Genomic DNA, 17,774 nt, shown 5'->3' on the forward strand with positions numbered 1-17,774 from the left:
AACCGGCTGCATGTAGTGGCACATGTCGGTACGAATGACGTCTGCCGCTTGCGTTCTGAGGCTGTCCTCGGCTCCTTTCGGCGACTGGCTGATTTGGTGAAGGAACCTGGCAACGCACGCGGGGTGCAGGCTAAGCTGTCTATTTGTAGCATCGTATCCAGGGTTGATCGCGGTCCTCTGGTTTGGAGCAGTGTGGAACGTCTATACCAGAGGCTCAGACGACTCTGCAATGGTATCGTATGCGAATTTCTCGACCTCCGTTATCGAATCACGCGTGCACTACGCGCAGGAAGCGGCTACTAGGGTAGCGGAGCACGTGTGGCGTGCACATGGGAATTTTTAGGTTCAAATGGCTCAAATGGCTCTGAGCACTATGGGACTCAACTGCTGAGGTCATTAGTCCCCTAGAACTTAGAACTAGTTAAACCTAACTAACCTAAGGACATCACAAACATCCATGCGCGAGGCAGGATTCGAACCTGCGACCGTAGCGGTCTTGCGGTTCCAGACTGCAGCGCCTTTAACCGCACGGCCACTTCGGCCGGCGAATTTTTAGGTTAGAGGACCCCTCCCTTAGGAGCAAACACGATTTGTCTGTTAAATCAGGCACAGCGACCTCAGAGATTATTGAACCTCGCAGATCAGAGATAGAACAGATTAATATGATTTTAGTAAACTGCAGGAGCATCCAAGGAAAGGTCCCAGAATTAGTATCGCTTATTGAAGACTATAATGCACAGATAATATTAGGAACAGAAAGCTGATTGAAGCCAAACTTCAATGACAACGAAATCAGAAGTTCAGATTCGAATGTTTATCGTAAGCGTAGGTTAGTCGCCAATGGTGGCGGCGTGTTTATTGCAGTAAAATATTTGATACAATCTAGCGATGTTATCATAGATTCCGAATGTGAATTAATCTGGGTGAAATTGAGTATCAAAGAACGGTCAAAAATGGTGATCGGAAGCTTTTATAGACCACCTGGGTCAGGCTCTGTAGCTGTAGAGCGCTTCAGACAGCAACTGCAGAATATCATTAATAATTCTGCTGATCATGGGGGGGGGGGGGGGGTGACTTCAACTTGCCAAGTATGGATTGGGAGTGTTATGCCATCAAAATTTGTGCCACAGACAGGGAATCGTGTGGCATTGTTCTGGATGTCTTGTCAGAAAATTACCTTGAGCAGATAGTTAGAGTACCAACTTGTGAGTGTAACGTCTTAGACTTCCTGGCAACAAACAGGCCTGAACTTATCGAATCATTCAACGTAGAGGAAGGTATCAGTGATCATAAGGATGTGACAGCATCTATGACGACGGGGCCTACAAGGAATTTTAAGAAAGGTAGGAAGATACCGTATATTCGCTCAGCAATGGTGACAGGATACAAATTTCGGGATATCTCAGCAGCCAGCATAAAGTATTCGATGATGAGGACGAAGATGTGGAGAAGAAATGGAAAAAATTCAAAGGCGTTGTTCAGTATGTCCAAGACAAGTAAGGTTTTAAGAGATGGGAAAGATCCACCACGGTTTAATGGCCGTGTTAGAAAAGCGCTACGTAAACAATGAGCACTTCATCTCAGATTCAAGTGAAGTAAAAACCTAGCTAACAAACAAAAGCTGAACGAAGCAAAAATGAGCGCAAGGATAGTAATGAGAGAAGCTTTCAATGATTTCGAAAGTAAGACGTTGTTTACCGACCTGATTAAAAATCCTTAAGGGTTTTTTTTCGTATGTAAAAACAGTAAGTGGGTCAAAATCATCTATTAATTCTCTCAGCGACCACACCGGTACCGAAACGGAAAATAACAGAAAGAAGGCCGAAATACTGAATTCGGTGTTTCGAACTTGTTTCACCGCGGAAGATCGTAACTCTATCCCTCCTTTCAATCGTCGTGCGAACGTCGAAATGAGAGCTATTGAGCTAACCGATCGCGGAATTGAAAAGCAACTACAGTCGCTTAGTAGTGGAAAGGCTTGAGGACCAGATGAGTTACCTATAATATTCTATAAAGATTGTGCCAAAGAACTTGTTCCCCTTCTTGCAGTAATTTATCGTAGATCGCTTGAGCAACGAAAGGTACCTAACGACTGGAAAAAAGCGCAGGTCATTCTCGTTTAAGAAAGGCCGTAAGACAGGTCCACAAAATTACAGACCTATATCGTTGACGTCAATCTGCTGTAGAGTTATTGGGTATGTTTTATGTTCAAGAACCATGATGGTCTTGGAAAATGAACAGCTCCTCTATAAAAATCAACGTGGATTCCGCAAACAGAGATCCTGCGAAACTCAGCTCACTCTGTTCCTCCATGAGATCCACAGCGCAGTGGACAACGGCGCTCAGGTTGATGCCGTGTTCCTTGATTTCCGTAAGGCATTTGACACCGTCCCGCATGGCCATCTAATGCGGCGTATCGGAGCACACCTGCGATTAGGTTCAAGACTTTCTTGCAAACAGAACTCAACACGTCGCTCTAACGGAACTAAATCGACAGATGTAAAGGTAATATCCGGAGTACCACAGGGAAGTGTAATAGAACCGTTGCTGTTCACAGTATATATAAATGATTTATTAGAAAGCGTCGGATGCTCTTTGAGGCTATTCGCAGATGATACAGTCGTCTACACCAAATTAGCAACGCCAGAAGATAGTAAGAATTTTCTAGAACGACCCGTAGAGAATTAATTAATGGTGCAGACTCTGGCTGTTGACATTGAACGTAAATAAATGTAACATATTGCGCATACATAGGAAAAGAAATCCACTACTGTGGAGCTACACTACTGACGATAAACAGCTTTAGACAGCGTCTGCCGTAAAATATCAAGACGTACTTATCCAGAGCGACCTTAAGTGGAATGGCCATATAACACAGATAGTGGGAAAAGCACACAAGACTCAGATTCATAGGAAGAATCTTAAGGAAATGTACCTCATCCATTAAAGTATTAGCGTATAAGGCACTTCTTCGCCCGATTCTTGAGTATTGTTCATCTATCTGGGATCCCTATCAGGTAGGACTGATGGAGGAGATAGAGAAGATCCAACGAAGAGCTGCGCGTTTCGTCACGGGATAGTTTAGCTGACGAGAGAGCGTAATGGAGAAGCTAAACAAACTGCACTGTCAGACGTTACAAGAGAGACGTTGTGCATCACGACGAGATTTACTATAGAAATTTCGGGACACCACTTTTCAGGAGGAGTCAGACAACATATTACTTCCCCCTACATACACCTCGCGTATTGACCACGAGGAGAAAATTCGAGAAATTAGAGACAATACAGAGGCTTACCGACAATCATTCTTCCCACCCACTATTCCCGAGTGGAACAGGGTTGGTGGGATCAGAGAGTGGTACCGAAAGTACCCTCCGCCACACGCCATTAGGTGGCTTGCCGAGTATGATGTACGTAGGCTCTTAGATTAAACAAAAGCAGGCATCTCTTGCTTTCAGGAACCCTTACTGCGAGGCGGGAAGATTTCAAGGCCCCATCTTACATTATATCATAATAGAAATAATACCAAATGTGAAAGCTGCTATGATAGTAGTTAATAAAAACCTCACACTAACACAGATCACTCAGTTTTGCTCTGAACACATCGCCACAGCAGAAATAACAGACAGACAGGACGTATAGCTCTTGTCTTCTACACACGCTCAATACTCGTATGATATGGAGTGCACGACACTCAGAAAAACGCTGCTCATTCTAGTCGATATCAACGCAAAATTCCCTTGGCGGAACTCAGAACTGACGACAGAGGACAACCTGAGGTGGTAAATGAATGCAATGTCTTCATACCGAATAGGGAGGCACAGACACCTACCTACCGGTGGCGCAAGTAACATAGATCTTTCTCTAAGAAGAGCAAAATCTTCTTCTAGTAGTCAACACATGGAGGGCAATAGATAGAGCCACACACAGTGACCACAATACAGTCGTCATAACCACAGACAGATATGTCAGTACACCTAACATGGACCATGAACAGCATCATGTAATCTTAGGAAGGGCCCACTGGCAAAAAGTTCGAGCTATTGTTGATGCGTCGTCACTTCAAACTGTTCAAGGCAGATTACAGTGCGCATGTGGTGACAGAGGTCCTACAAAGAGCACAGGAAGAGCTATATCACGGGCAAGAAATGCGTGGGGACAGAAACAACCGTGGTCGACAGAACTGGCAAGATTAAAGAAGGATTCATGGAACAAAAGAAAGCACTACCAAGAAGCAAAGACAGCTTCTGAAAGACAGAAAATATTCGACATGTATCGTGATGCTAAACATAAATACCTAAATCAGCTAAAGACGACAAGTTAACAGTACTGGAAAATTATTTCAAAACCCAACTACAGAACGACATCTGGGGATAACAGTTCAAGACAGAATCAGAAACAGAACGAGTTAAGACACTGACAGTTAAGTCAACGCTAAAACAAGCTGACGTCACAATGACCGGAAAGAAAGTTTCTTGCCTCTCAAACTTTATTTCAGTTTCCTCAACCTGGTGGCCATCCTCTTCTGGACATGACCAATACAAACACGTAATTTAACCTTTATAACACAGCAATCCACAGTCTTCTATATAAAAAATAACTGATTTTATTAGGACTTGAAGTAAGGCACGTACAAATTTTATCATTTTCAACCCGTGTCGATTATATTAAAAAAATAAAATACTTCCCATGTGAGTTTATAAGTGATATATATATCATTTTATTCGGAAAATTGCAAATTTCGTAAAGAGATAAAAATCCAAAAATGTGAAAAAAAATTCCGTTCTAAGTTCCCCCAGGATTATAAAAAGCTACCACATTGCAGTATTTGAAGTCATCGCATGCTTCGCTGCAAGTGCTTGGGGCTCACAGACTACGAAACAAGACAGTTGCAAGACGAGGTCAACGTAGTGTACTCCTGAGAATGAGCGGAACCTTCAACACCACGTCACTAGAGGCACTTTGCGTGGTGTTTGGGTTAAGGCCCCATCGATATAAAAATACATTATAGAGCTGCATTTTACTGTCTTAAGAGGGACAGACTCGATAAAGCCACCGAGATTACACAAACTAACATTATAAACAAAACACAAATGAAACAACGGCGGAATCAAACATGGCAGGGAGAATGGGAGGCATCAGACAAGGGTCGACAAGTTCACTATTTACTTCCTGATTTACGCGAAAGATTACAACCACAACATGTCTACCCGAGCCGGGATTGGTTCATTTCCTGACTTGCCACGCGCCATACCCAGTCCACTTAAATCGCATTAGACTAACAATGAAATACGTATTTGCAGAGAAAGTGGGACACCAGAACATGTCACACTTCTATACAACCCGCTAGCACATGTGAGACCTATACAGAACACTGACCTCGCCAGAATAACACGTAATCCGGATGACTGGAACACAATAAATAGCGTTGCCGATATTGTATCGAAAACACTGCACTAAGAATACAAGCGCCAAAACCAATCTGAGAGGAGGCGCAGACAAGCATAAACAACACAACAAACCACATGGAAGGACACAAACATGACCACAGATCCGGAAACCGAGGAAGGAAACAACACACCACGCTAAACAGAAATACCAAATCGACTAAAGACGACAAGGCACGACTGGTGGACCAAATTCGTCAAAACCCAATTATAAAAGCATTACGATTAAATAAATTACAATTATAATAGGATTAACAACTGCGTACCAATAAGATTGTGATTACAAGAAATCTTTTCTGTCAGATTCAGAAGCATCCCACTGACCTTACATTTCAAGGCAATGGCAACCTCTGTACTGTTAATGTAATAAATAAAAAATTGCGATAACGTTTGTCAGCTCGGTGTATACGGGACTGAGACATGCCGCCCTTGCATGGGACGTCAAAGCGAACATGGACCTGAGGCGTTTCGGGACAGTCACAAACAACACTACAGGCAGTAATAATCATAAAACAAACAAACGCCGACACAGGCAGTGACACCACATACTAAGACTGTAGTAATCAGGTAACTTCGCGTGGTAGCAAAAAGCTTGAAGAACTTTTATTCCGAGGCTCCTCCTCCTCAAAGACACAATGCATATTGTTTAAATTATACTGTACACAAGCTGTAACGTATTTTTCGTCTTATATTTGTAAACAGAAGTATATTACCTTCTTCATTTAAGCTGCAATCAATATGTTTTATATATCAAATGTATTTTCCATATATACTACATATAAAACTAAAAATGTAATGTACTAAGTTCTTTAAGTAATACTGCACTTAAGTAGCAATAAACTACATTCTGTTTCTACTAACAAATTTACAAATTCATATATTCCATATATCAACTGCTCAATCAGTATATAATCGGTATAACACCAGGTGTGTCTGTATCTAAGGTATCACACAGAAATAGCACAACTAGCAACAATCAGACAAACAGTTACTGAATATCATGTAGTGTAATGACATGCAGCACTCCAAGTAATATATCAACACACGCAGACACAATAAATATACATCCCCCAACATAACACATTTCAGAGACAAAAATAGCTCGTGGTTCTACTGGGACCTTCTCAACTGAAATAGGTAGAACTAGGCTATTATCAACCAACAAGCTACTTAGACTATATTACACATCCAAATACAGCGTAACAGTTCCCTTTAAATATTGCAACTTACTTTCACGACGCTTATTGTATTATTTCTTTTTACATTTACATTATACACATTATATTCTCAACTAGCCAGAAACAAATTATATAGAACCACTTTAAAAATGTTTGACCACTACGGTCGCAGATTCGAATCCTGCCTCGGGAATGGATGTGTGTGGTGTCCTTAGGTTAGTTAGGTTTAAGTAGTTTTAAGTTCTACGGGACTGATGTCCTCAGAAGTTAAGTCCCATAGTAATAATAAAAAAATGAGATTTCAGTTCCCTGTAAGCTTAGAGAAGTTTTTATATAGTACGTTTTTTATATTATTTAAAATAGCACTAACAACTGCATACAAATAACTTTTGTCACTTCTGTGTATACAGTACTGAGATATGCCGCTTTTACACAGGACGTGAAAGTGAACATAGACCTGAAGCGTTCCGGAACATTCGCAGTTGACAAACACAGAATCAGACACATCGGCTTTTACCTTCATGTATACGAGCGTGGCCAGTGAGGTGCGATATCACTTTTACGCGACAAGCCTATTTTGGGGGACGCCATACGTCCCGTTACTTCCTTTATGGCGTCTCCACTGGAAACTCCTTTGCGGAGACCAGTCACGTGTCTCCGGAATAGACGTCGCAGATGGTTATGGGCATGGTGGGTCGCGGAATGGAATGGGGCTTCGGGGGTGTGGACGCTAGTCCTGGCACTGCCTGTCTGTTCCGCCTACTGCCTCCTCCTCATTTAGATAATTACTTTTTTTTAACGTCGCATCCTATGTGGAGCTCAGCTGGAAACTACCGTTATGGTTGAAATGCTCGTCATGTGCCCTAATTTCCACTGCTTTTTTTGATGGTCGATTCCCAGAACCCTTCGGCGCAGCACAACGTCTTTCTCGTACAGAATCACCTTATGGCCTTCATTGATGCTGTGCTCTGTTAGTGTACACTTGTCGGTTAGGCAGAGGTGAAGATTTCTCACGTGTTCTAACTGTAGTAGCACGTTGTTTAAATCCAGGGGAAAATTTAACCAAATAACCTTTGAAACTGGTCTAAGAATTCCAATTTAAGGGACGATATTTAAGAGAAATATAACAAAAACGTTACACTGTTATACTCTACATATGACAGAAAAACTTAAATAGATGAAAACAATAAATGTCTTACACTGCTGAAGGTAAAAAGTTTTTGTGATCAGATACGTACTATGATTCCATTTTCTCGTTGCTATTACTGCCCACGTGGCCTCAGCAAGTTATTAAACAAGATGTTACTGTGTACCCCAGGTAGATTCCCACAATGTACTGTCCCACATGAGTCTTCGGCTTCTCTTAGTGGCCTAGACGGTTAATATTTACCTGTCATACCGGAAAGCTACCGTGGGGAGCTGCTGTGTCCGGATGCTCCACTGAAATCTAGCCAGTTATATGAGAATACTGATTTGAAAATCAACAAATGATGTAGCCAAAATGCAGCATTAAATTTTAAACTTGCGTTTGTTCTTGTATAGGACACACCACAGTTTGAGCACCATTGAATGCCAATGGTAAAGGTTAGTGAAAAGACCTATTCATCAATGCCCAAGTCCGTCGGAATGAACCGTGGAAATGAATGGGTACAGGTTATCAGACAGGGTGCTTACGTACGCGTCACCTGTCAGAGTCGTATCTAGACGTATCAGGAGTCCCATATCACTCCTACTGCACTCGCGTCACACCATTACAGAGCCTCCACCAGCTTGAACAGTCCTCTGCTGACATGCAGGGCCCATGGATTCATGAGGTTGCTTCCATACCCGTACTTGTCCATCCGCTCGATACAATTTGAAACGAGATTCTTCCGACCAGGCAACATGTTTCCACTCAGCAACAATCCAACACTAACACTGCTAACAACACAAATCCTGCCGTGCACAGTCTGAGCACCATTTTTACAAAGTTAGGTACGATACGGCAAACAGTTTTCCACCAACTCTGTTTCAAGGAGTGAAAGTTTAACTATAACCAGACTCTGGATTAAAATGGAATTCCAAATGTTGTCCTACTTACTGACAGCGTTACGATAACACCTTATTGCATAAAGGTCCCATGTCTCTCTTGAAAGGCACATCCTTCTGTTAAACACAGAACTACCGCGAGTGAGCACTTCGTGAATGCAAACATGACATCCAAAGAGCATACCGAGGAACAAATGTGTAGAAACTCATTTCTCGTTGTGTACAGAAAGCTGCAAAGTCACCAAAATAATAAACAGATATTAAAAAAGATCTGAAAAAGTTAATGACTTTACAGCTTTCTGTTCACGACGGGGTTTGAATATCCGGGATACCGGACATAGTCATATATCTTCGTTCAACGCTATTCTCATTGGGCTTCTCGCTCACTCGTGGCAGTTCTGTGTTTGCTTGCGGGATGTGGTTTTCAAGATAAATTGGCAGTGTACGAGTGAAGCTGTTATTGTGACTTTGCCAGTACCCAGAACAACGTACGGAATTCCATTTTAATCCATTTTATCAGTTGACGGTGACGTGGAAGTACATCTGAAGAGGACTCAGCTTCTAGGGAAGTTATTATTTTTCTTCCTGTCTATGTTTTAAATTAGTATGTTTTAGATAATATTGTACAGTTATCAGTTATTCTGAGGATTAGGCTTGACCTTCGGGACTCTAATGTTTTTTACACTGTAAAATGTGGTTGAGCAGACATTTTAATACTGATTTTTAAAACCGCAACGTCATATCCATTACAGATAAAATCAATGTCCTACTTTTTCGTTCGCACTTACTGTGACACTATGTGTCATTAGTTTTATCGTTTTATTGAAATCTCTTTTGTTTTAAAGCTCATCATTTTTTGTCAGAATATATGAACTCAATTTCACGGTATTATTGCTGCAGTCTCTGAATTCATGTGTATAGTACTGTTTACACAACTGTACATGCCGTTTCTCTTTCTGGTTGATTTTTGCTAGGGAGTGTTTTCATTTCAACTTACCATCCATTTCTCGTTACGAATAATGAAGAATTCGAAGAATACGGAACTTAATGAACAGAGGTGGACACGCTTTTATTCCCCTTCTGTCACGCAGGTGTCCGTGCCCCAGAATACATCGTGATGTATTTTGTGCTACTACGAAACGGACGCTTGTCCTTCCTAATTTTTTTCCGAAAGCCGGAGATGAAATGCGAGTTTTCGTTTCCAAAAGATACACAAAGGACAAAGTTTAATATTAAAGAATGAGAAATCGCTGCTCCACGACAATAATTTGCTACAGCTGATGGGACGTTTTGTTATATTGGAACTGATACCTCGCCCTTCTGAGTCTGAAGAACAACACGGAAAATAAAAATAAAAATAAATGAGTTAACAGTCGTTTTGCAAATGTTATTCGCGTTGCTACATGTACACTTTCGCGAGTACCAGTGACAACATTCAATGCCATTTTTTCCTTCCTTTTTTGTTTTGTGTGGGTGTGGGGTGTCATCAGTTTCTTAGTTGTTTTGATGCTGCTCCTATTTTCTAATATTTCTAGTTCTGCAGATGTACTACATAGAACATTCTCAGTAATATGTTTTTCATAACACATACCACGTGTACCTCTACAATTTTATCCTAATTGTCCTACCATTGTCCTACTCATGAGCGTTTTAGCATATTTTCCACTACCTTGGCCCTGATTATGATAATCTTTCTAGAAGCTTTTCCTCATAATTTTTAGTATCTATCTATTTTGCAATTCGTCCGCACACCTTTTTCTAGCATCCATTTGCATTTTACACTTCGTACGATCCTGTTGCATATTCATTACGAAAATTTTTCAAGTTCATTTCTGTAGGAGAGATGCAGTTTCAGTAACTCCTTCCTAAATTCATTATCGAAGTTTGATGTGTTTCTTTCAATCATCATAACTGATTTGATGCGGCCGGCCACAAATTCCTCTCTGAACCGACCTCTCCATCTCAGAACAGCACTTGCGATCTACGTCCCCAAATATTTGCTCGATGTAGTCCAATCTCTCTCTTCCTCTACAGTTTTTGCAGTCTACAGCTCCTTCTAGTACCATGGAGTCATTCCCCGATGTCTTAACAGATGTCCCATCATCCTGTCCTTCCTCCTTGTGGGTGTTTTCCAAATATTACTTTCCTCTCTGATACTGTGCAGAACCTCCGCATTCCTTACCTTATCAGTCCACCTAATTTTCAACATTCGTCTGTAGCATCACATCTCAAATGCTTCGATTCTCTTCCATTCAGGCTTTCCCACAGTCCATGTTTCACTACCATTCAATGCTGTTCTCCAAACGCACATTTTTAGAAATTTCTTCCTCTAATTGAGGCCTGTGTTTGATACCAGTAGACTTCTCTTGGCTAAGAACATTCGTTTTGCTGTGCTAGTCTGCGTTTTATGTCCTCCTTGCTCCTCCCGTCATGGACGGTTTTACTGCCTAGGTGACAGAATTATTTAACCTTCTCTACTTTGTGATCACTAATTATGATATTAAGTTTTCCACTGTCCTCATTTCTGATATTTCTCATTACTTTCGTCTTTCTTCCATTTATTCTCAATCCATATTCTGTTGTCTTTTTGCTGTTCATTCCATTCAACACATTGTCATCAGCGAATGTTAACATTGACATCTTTTCACTTTGTTTTAATCCCACTCTCGAACCTTCCTTTCATTTCCGTCACGGCTTCTTCCACGTATGAATCGAACAGCAGGAACGAAAGAATAAACTCATGTCTCACACCCTTTTTAATTAGTATACTCCGTTCTTGGCCTTCCACTCATATTATCCCCTCTTCCTTCTTTTACATGTTGTATATTACCTGTCTTTCCCAGCAGCTTACTCCCCAATGTTCCTCAGAAAGTCGAACGTCTTGCACCATTTGACATTGTCAAATACTTTTTCCTAGTCAACAAATCCTATGAACGTGTCTTGATTTTTCTTTACTCTAGCTTATATTATCAACCGCATCGTCAGAACTGCCTTCTTGATCTCTTTGACTTTCCTAGAGCCGACCTGGTCGTCATCTAATACATCTTCAATTTTATTTTTCATTCTTCTGTGTATTATTCTTTCCAGCAACCTGGATGTATGTTTAGCTGATTTTGCGATGATTCTCGCACTTGTCGGCGTTTGCAATCTTGGGAATTGTGTGGATTATGTTTTTTCCAAAAGTCCTGTGGTATATCTTCAGTGTCTTACCTCCTAAACACTAATGTGAATAGTGTGCTTGTTGCCACTTCCCTCAGTGATCTTAAAAATTATGATGGAATGCTATCTGTCCCTTCTGCCTTATTTGATCTTAAGTTCTCTAAAGCTCCTTTAAATCCCGATTCCAGTACTTCCTATCTCTTCCCTATCTGTTCCAGTTTCTTTTTCTGTTACGTCGTCAGACAAGTGCTCCACTCATAAAGGCCTTTAATATACTCTTTCCACCTATCCGCTCTCTCCTGTGCATTTTACAGAGAAATTCTTACTGCAGTCTTAATGATACCAACCTTCCTTCTAATTTCACCGAAGACTGTTTTGATTTTCCTATCGCTGAACCAGTCTTTTCAAGAATCATGTCCAGTTCGACTTACTCACATTCTTCATGCACCCTTTTCACCTAAGCATCCCTGCCCCTCCTATTTATTGAATCCCTAATTGGTATTTCTGTATTCCTGAATTTTAAATAACATTTTTGTACTTCCTTCTTTCATCGACCAACTGAATTTTTTCTTCTGTTCCCCACTGTTTTCTGCAGTTACCTTCTTTGTACCTATGTCTTTCTTTCTAACTTCTGTGATTGCTTGTGATGTCTATACCTCTTCAAATGAGCTGCCTACTGGAATGTTAATTATCGCTTTATCTATGGCCTCAGAGACTTCAAGGGTACATTTTCATCCCTAGTTCTTCCATATCTCACTTCTTCGTCCATTAATTCTCCCCGATTATTCTCTAAAAATTCAGCCTGCTCTTCATCATTACTAAATTATAATGTGAGTCTGTATCTGCTCCTGGGTACGCCTTACAGTCGGAATCTCTGCTTGACCATAATGCAATCTAAGAGAATCTTGACGTCCCTCCCGGCATTTTCCAAGTATACCTCCTTCTTTTGTGATTCTTGAACAGAGTGTTCGCAATTACGAGCTTAAATTCACAGCAGAACTCATACCACAAGAGGAGACTGACTTTGTGGACTTTATCTACCGCCAGGGTGGTTCTCCATCCCTCTTCCATAAAAATATTCTCGAATTCTTAAATAGTCATTCGAGAAACAGGCGGATCAGACGTGGTGGGGTTGATGGTCAGCAATTCATGTCGAGGCATCCACGCTCTCTCTATCTAACACCAAGTGATTAATTTGTGGGGGAGTTATATGAAAGATTAAGTGTTTACGCCTCCTCTGCCAACACACCTGCCAGTGTCAAGCAGCACCAACAGTCCTTTTGGACAGAATGATAGAGACGTGCTGCACTGAAGGCTGGAAAAACTTTTCTATGGACTTGATCTGCAGAATCAGTAGCGGACACGTATGTAGCACTTGTAACTAGTTTTCCTCTTGTGCAAATCCCTGTGAGATGTTTCAAATAATTTAGCTAGATCACATCTGTGAAGTCGCTTCAGATATTTATAATAATTAGAGTCCGCATTATATGCATTTTCATTTGCATGTATTTCACCTGTTATTGCATATTTTAACGAAAAGCTAGTGATCATGCATATTTTAACTTCATGTTTGCAATATTTTAAGAATCTAATCTGGCGGGCACCCACTCGATCTGGTGTTGATGTCTCACAGAGTGCACTCGACCTACATTTGCGTGCGATCGCTAACCATGAGGCTACTGGCTAGCGAACTGAACAGGAACAGGCAAGCAGAGTCAACGCGCCTGCCGCCTGCGTCCCTGATTAACCCCTTCCCCCTCATACCTTACTCGTCGGCAATTAAATTAAATTACGCTAGTTTAACAAGTTTTCTTTATTTTATTTATTTTTTTCTTCTTGCATTTTGTTCGGTATTGTTCGTTGCGTTTGGTCTGGGCGGACGCCACAAAGCATCCGTTCAAGTTGATCGTTGATTCCTTTACTCAGTTTTTTATTACCGAACACGCTGAGCTACCGTGCCGGCGACAACTAGCACGTCCATTGATTCTGTTTAGTTTTCTTTTTATTTGTACAAAGTTTAGCTTGTTTAAGTGTAGTGTGTAACGTATCGTGCACCACACAGCCCGAACCCGAAAAAAGAAATGTCGTTTCGTGGAGAGCTGACCATCCTGGAATATTTACGTATGACGGAAATGTTTTATCTGGTCGACTTTGCAAAAAAAAAAAAAAAAAAAAAAAAATGTTGCAAAAGGTAAAAAAATCGCTTTGTATGGCTCTATAGTCCTCTTCACAAGTTTAAAAACCTTATTCTCAAAGGTTTCCTCCGCAAATATTGCTTAAGTCAAAATGTACCCGGTGAATCAACATTGCGTAAAAATTACCTACACGTTGTGGAAGACATACGCAGTGAACTCAAGGATTCAGTTGACGAAACTGAAGACACGTGTGGCCGTTACATTGCAAATTGCAAATTTGATTTTTTGACCGTTAAAACTAGAACCTTCTTCTTCCTGTTCAGTAGCCTGCAAAGAACTTGAAAAGACAAATCATTCTACGATCGGCAAATCGGTGAATAAGCGAATCAGATAAATATTTTGAGATGAAGGGGTGTTTGTGTTTCTCCCAGATGCTCCCTATGTAATGACAGCAGGTAAAGCTCTGACGCAGTACATCGCCTTACTGAAGAAGTAAGAACCACGTTTGGAAATGTAAATAAACTGATCTCATCAACAGAGAAAGTGTTTCTTAAGGTACCTGCTAGCATCAAGACCTCAAAAAAGAAGTACTAAGTTCCTTACCTCCAGAAACAGTGGTAACACGTTGGGGTACGTGGGTCGAAGCGGTGTTCTTTTGCACTGAACATTTCGAGGCCATCAGAGGCGTAGTAAACGACTTAGATAGTGCGGAGGCCTTAACAATTTGCCAGTGCAAGGATACATTTAATGATTCCACTATTAAAAAAAGGAAACATTGCTGTGATTTCCACTTATTTTTCGAAAACACATGCTACTATTAAAAAGTTTGAATCTCAACGTTTGGTTCTGAATGAGTCTATTCGGTTCATGAATAAAATTAGTCAATTGAGCTCCTCATTTGCGGAGGTATTCTCGAGAAAACTTAAAGAAAACCCTGAAAATATTTTGAACAGTAACGGAGGCTTTGAACCCTTCTCCCAAGTCGATAGTTTTATTAATGAGACGGGTGAACTTTTGCCAGAAACAATGAGTACCAACATAGCATCCAAATTCAGACATTGTCCAGTTATCTCAGTTGATGTAAAACTGATCTCAAAACGATCCAGCCTAACCTCTACCGCAAAGTGTACAGATCATGAGCTCAACATTATAAATGTCCAGATTTTTTGCGTGGCCGGCGCTGTTTCACGCAATTGACATGCACAGCTCCAACTTCGAGATATATCGCACGCGGTAACTAGTTTGTATTATTTTTATTTATTATTCTGTAGTATTTGATCTCGCATGTTTTGAGGCTTGTCTTGCATATTTTAAGCATTTCTCGTGCATATTTTGAGTTCTTTATGTAGAACAGAATCCCATCTTTAATAATAACCTTGTGCTACGTCACAAATGACCTCTCCATCATTTTGGACGGCCTCGCAATGGTTTCTCCGAACGAGGGAAGAGGAGAAAATCACTGGGTGCCAGTCAAGAGACCACGGGGCGTACGGTTGAAGTAAAATGTGACAGACCGTCTCTTGACAGCGTCCCGCTGCAATTGATCACAAATAGGTGGAGTTTCTTTAGTGTCTCGGCGATCAAAAATAACTCTGGCCTGGGGTATAATACACTACTGAAAACTGAAGAGAAAAAGAAAATCACACACCAAGACTTCGTCGACCCATCTCAGGGAAATCGTACTGAAACGCGCTTAAGGACGTATATAACATCGACGGTGCCATGCAAATCTGAGCACAGCTGACAGAACGTAAGAAACGTTCATACTAGTACCCTGTGTACCCTCCGTTTGCAGCAATGCAGGCCGCAGTTCTCCCATGAATACCGTCAAAGGAGTGACTAATGTAGTCTTGTGGAATGACCTGCCACTCAGTTTCCACCTGGTGCCTCAATTGGGCCAGATTTCCTGCCAGATTTGCAGACTGTGCAATACGACGTTTCATCCAGTCCCAAACATGCTAAATGGGGGACAGGTCTGGTGATTGTGCTGGCCCTGGAGATTACATTGTGTGGCATAGGATACATGTGGACTTTATTGTCATGTTGGAAGAGCACATCGCGTTTTGGTGCGCGAACGGCAGCAGGACGGGATTTATGATGTTTTTAATGTACTATGCACTGTTCAGTGTTCCCTCCACGATCACAAGAGAACAACAGCCATTGTACGATGCGGCTTCCCACACCACAATGCTTGGTGCTTCTGTCATACACACGCTGGAGTTCAACTGCTGCGGCACCACACACGTTCAACCGTCACTGGTCTGAAGGCAGAAGCGTCTATCACTGAAGACAACAAGTCTCCATTCTTCCTTCGTTAAAGCGCCTTTCGTGACACCACTGCGCTGCACGATGTTGGGGCGTCAGCGGATGATGACCTGCTTGACAGAGACGGTTGCCAATGGTCATTGCTGATACCTTGGAGCAACCGTGTCCTAACTTATTGTGAAATAGTGGTACTGTCCGATACGGCACTTCCTAAGACGTGGCAGTCTTGGCGTTTATTCGTACGTGGCACATACAGCTATTTTGGCCTAAGAGCTGGCCAAAAGCCCACTTTTCAAATGCGAGTAATTCCCGGAATGCATAACTTCCTACGATAGTTTGATAGAAGGAGCAATGATGAGGCAGTGTGTTATCTGCTCATTGTGCACTGATACGCTGTGGAGCCTGTGTGTATTTACGTCTCGCTTGCAGTGCATCTGAAACTTCTCTACTGGCTTACAATCACCCTTTATTTTCTGAACATGTTTAAGTGTGTTTTTACTTTAAATGAGTGAAAAGCAATATGGATTCCGAAGATCAGGGTATGCACCGTTATTTATAATTATTTTCATTCGTATTATTTACTACTTTTACTAGTAATTTTTTTGTTATACATATATATATTGTTATACATATTTGTATATATAATTGTTATACATATACATAAATACATATGCATTTGTTATACATATTTGTTATTTTGTTATACTGTTATACATATTTGTTCAAGGTGTTTCCCTTCATATTTATTAATAATATTTGTTAATAAAGCGTGACAGAAAATCACTCTTCTACTGGAAATCAATAGCCGCTAAATACCGCAGTTTCAGATTGTACGATTGATTTAAGTTAATGAAATATCAGGTATAAAAAAATATCATGTCTGAAATGACTTCTGAAAGCATATAATTTTATCCTAGGCCCTTAGGAAGTTAAAATTTTGACAAGAAAATGCCTGCATGACATTGTGAACGGATGTTATGAAAATGATTTTGCAAAAAAATTGAACTTTGTGGAAAATTATATATTATCGGAATAGTCTTTGTGGAAGCTTCGCTGACGAGGAATTAATACAATAACCCGATCGGCTGCTAAGAAGTTCTATCCCTGTTATAGTACCCTTCAAGAGGCTAAAAAGCGGTGTTACTCTGTGACCTTTCATGATTACGAAACGAAAGGTTTTAACCATAAACGGCTGATCCCGGAGGCGGTTCGAGTCCTCCCTCGGCATGGGTGTGTGTGTTTGTCCTCAGGATAATTTAGGTTAAGTAGTGTGTAAGCTTAGGGACTGATGACCTTAGCAGTTAAGTCCCATAAGATCCCACACACATTTGAACATTTAAACATACACTGTTTTGTATAAAGTCACAATTAATGAACCCGGTGGCTTGATGCGCAAAAACCTGGAAGTAACTTTTTAAAAGATGACTGTAACTGGCTGCAAAGTACCACTAAAAATCCATATTCCAAACGTCGACTTGGTAGGTCATCAAAATTGCTCGTTGAGTTAAGCGAACGCAGTAAAACACGTAAGACACAGCTATTGATTAACAATTTTGGAGCCA

Source organism: Schistocerca nitens, chromosome 1, assembly GCF_023898315.1.
Source record: "Schistocerca nitens isolate TAMUIC-IGC-003100 chromosome 1, iqSchNite1.1, whole genome shotgun sequence".
In the NCBI taxonomy this organism is placed as follows: domain Eukaryota; kingdom Metazoa; phylum Arthropoda; class Insecta; order Orthoptera; family Acrididae; genus Schistocerca; species Schistocerca nitens.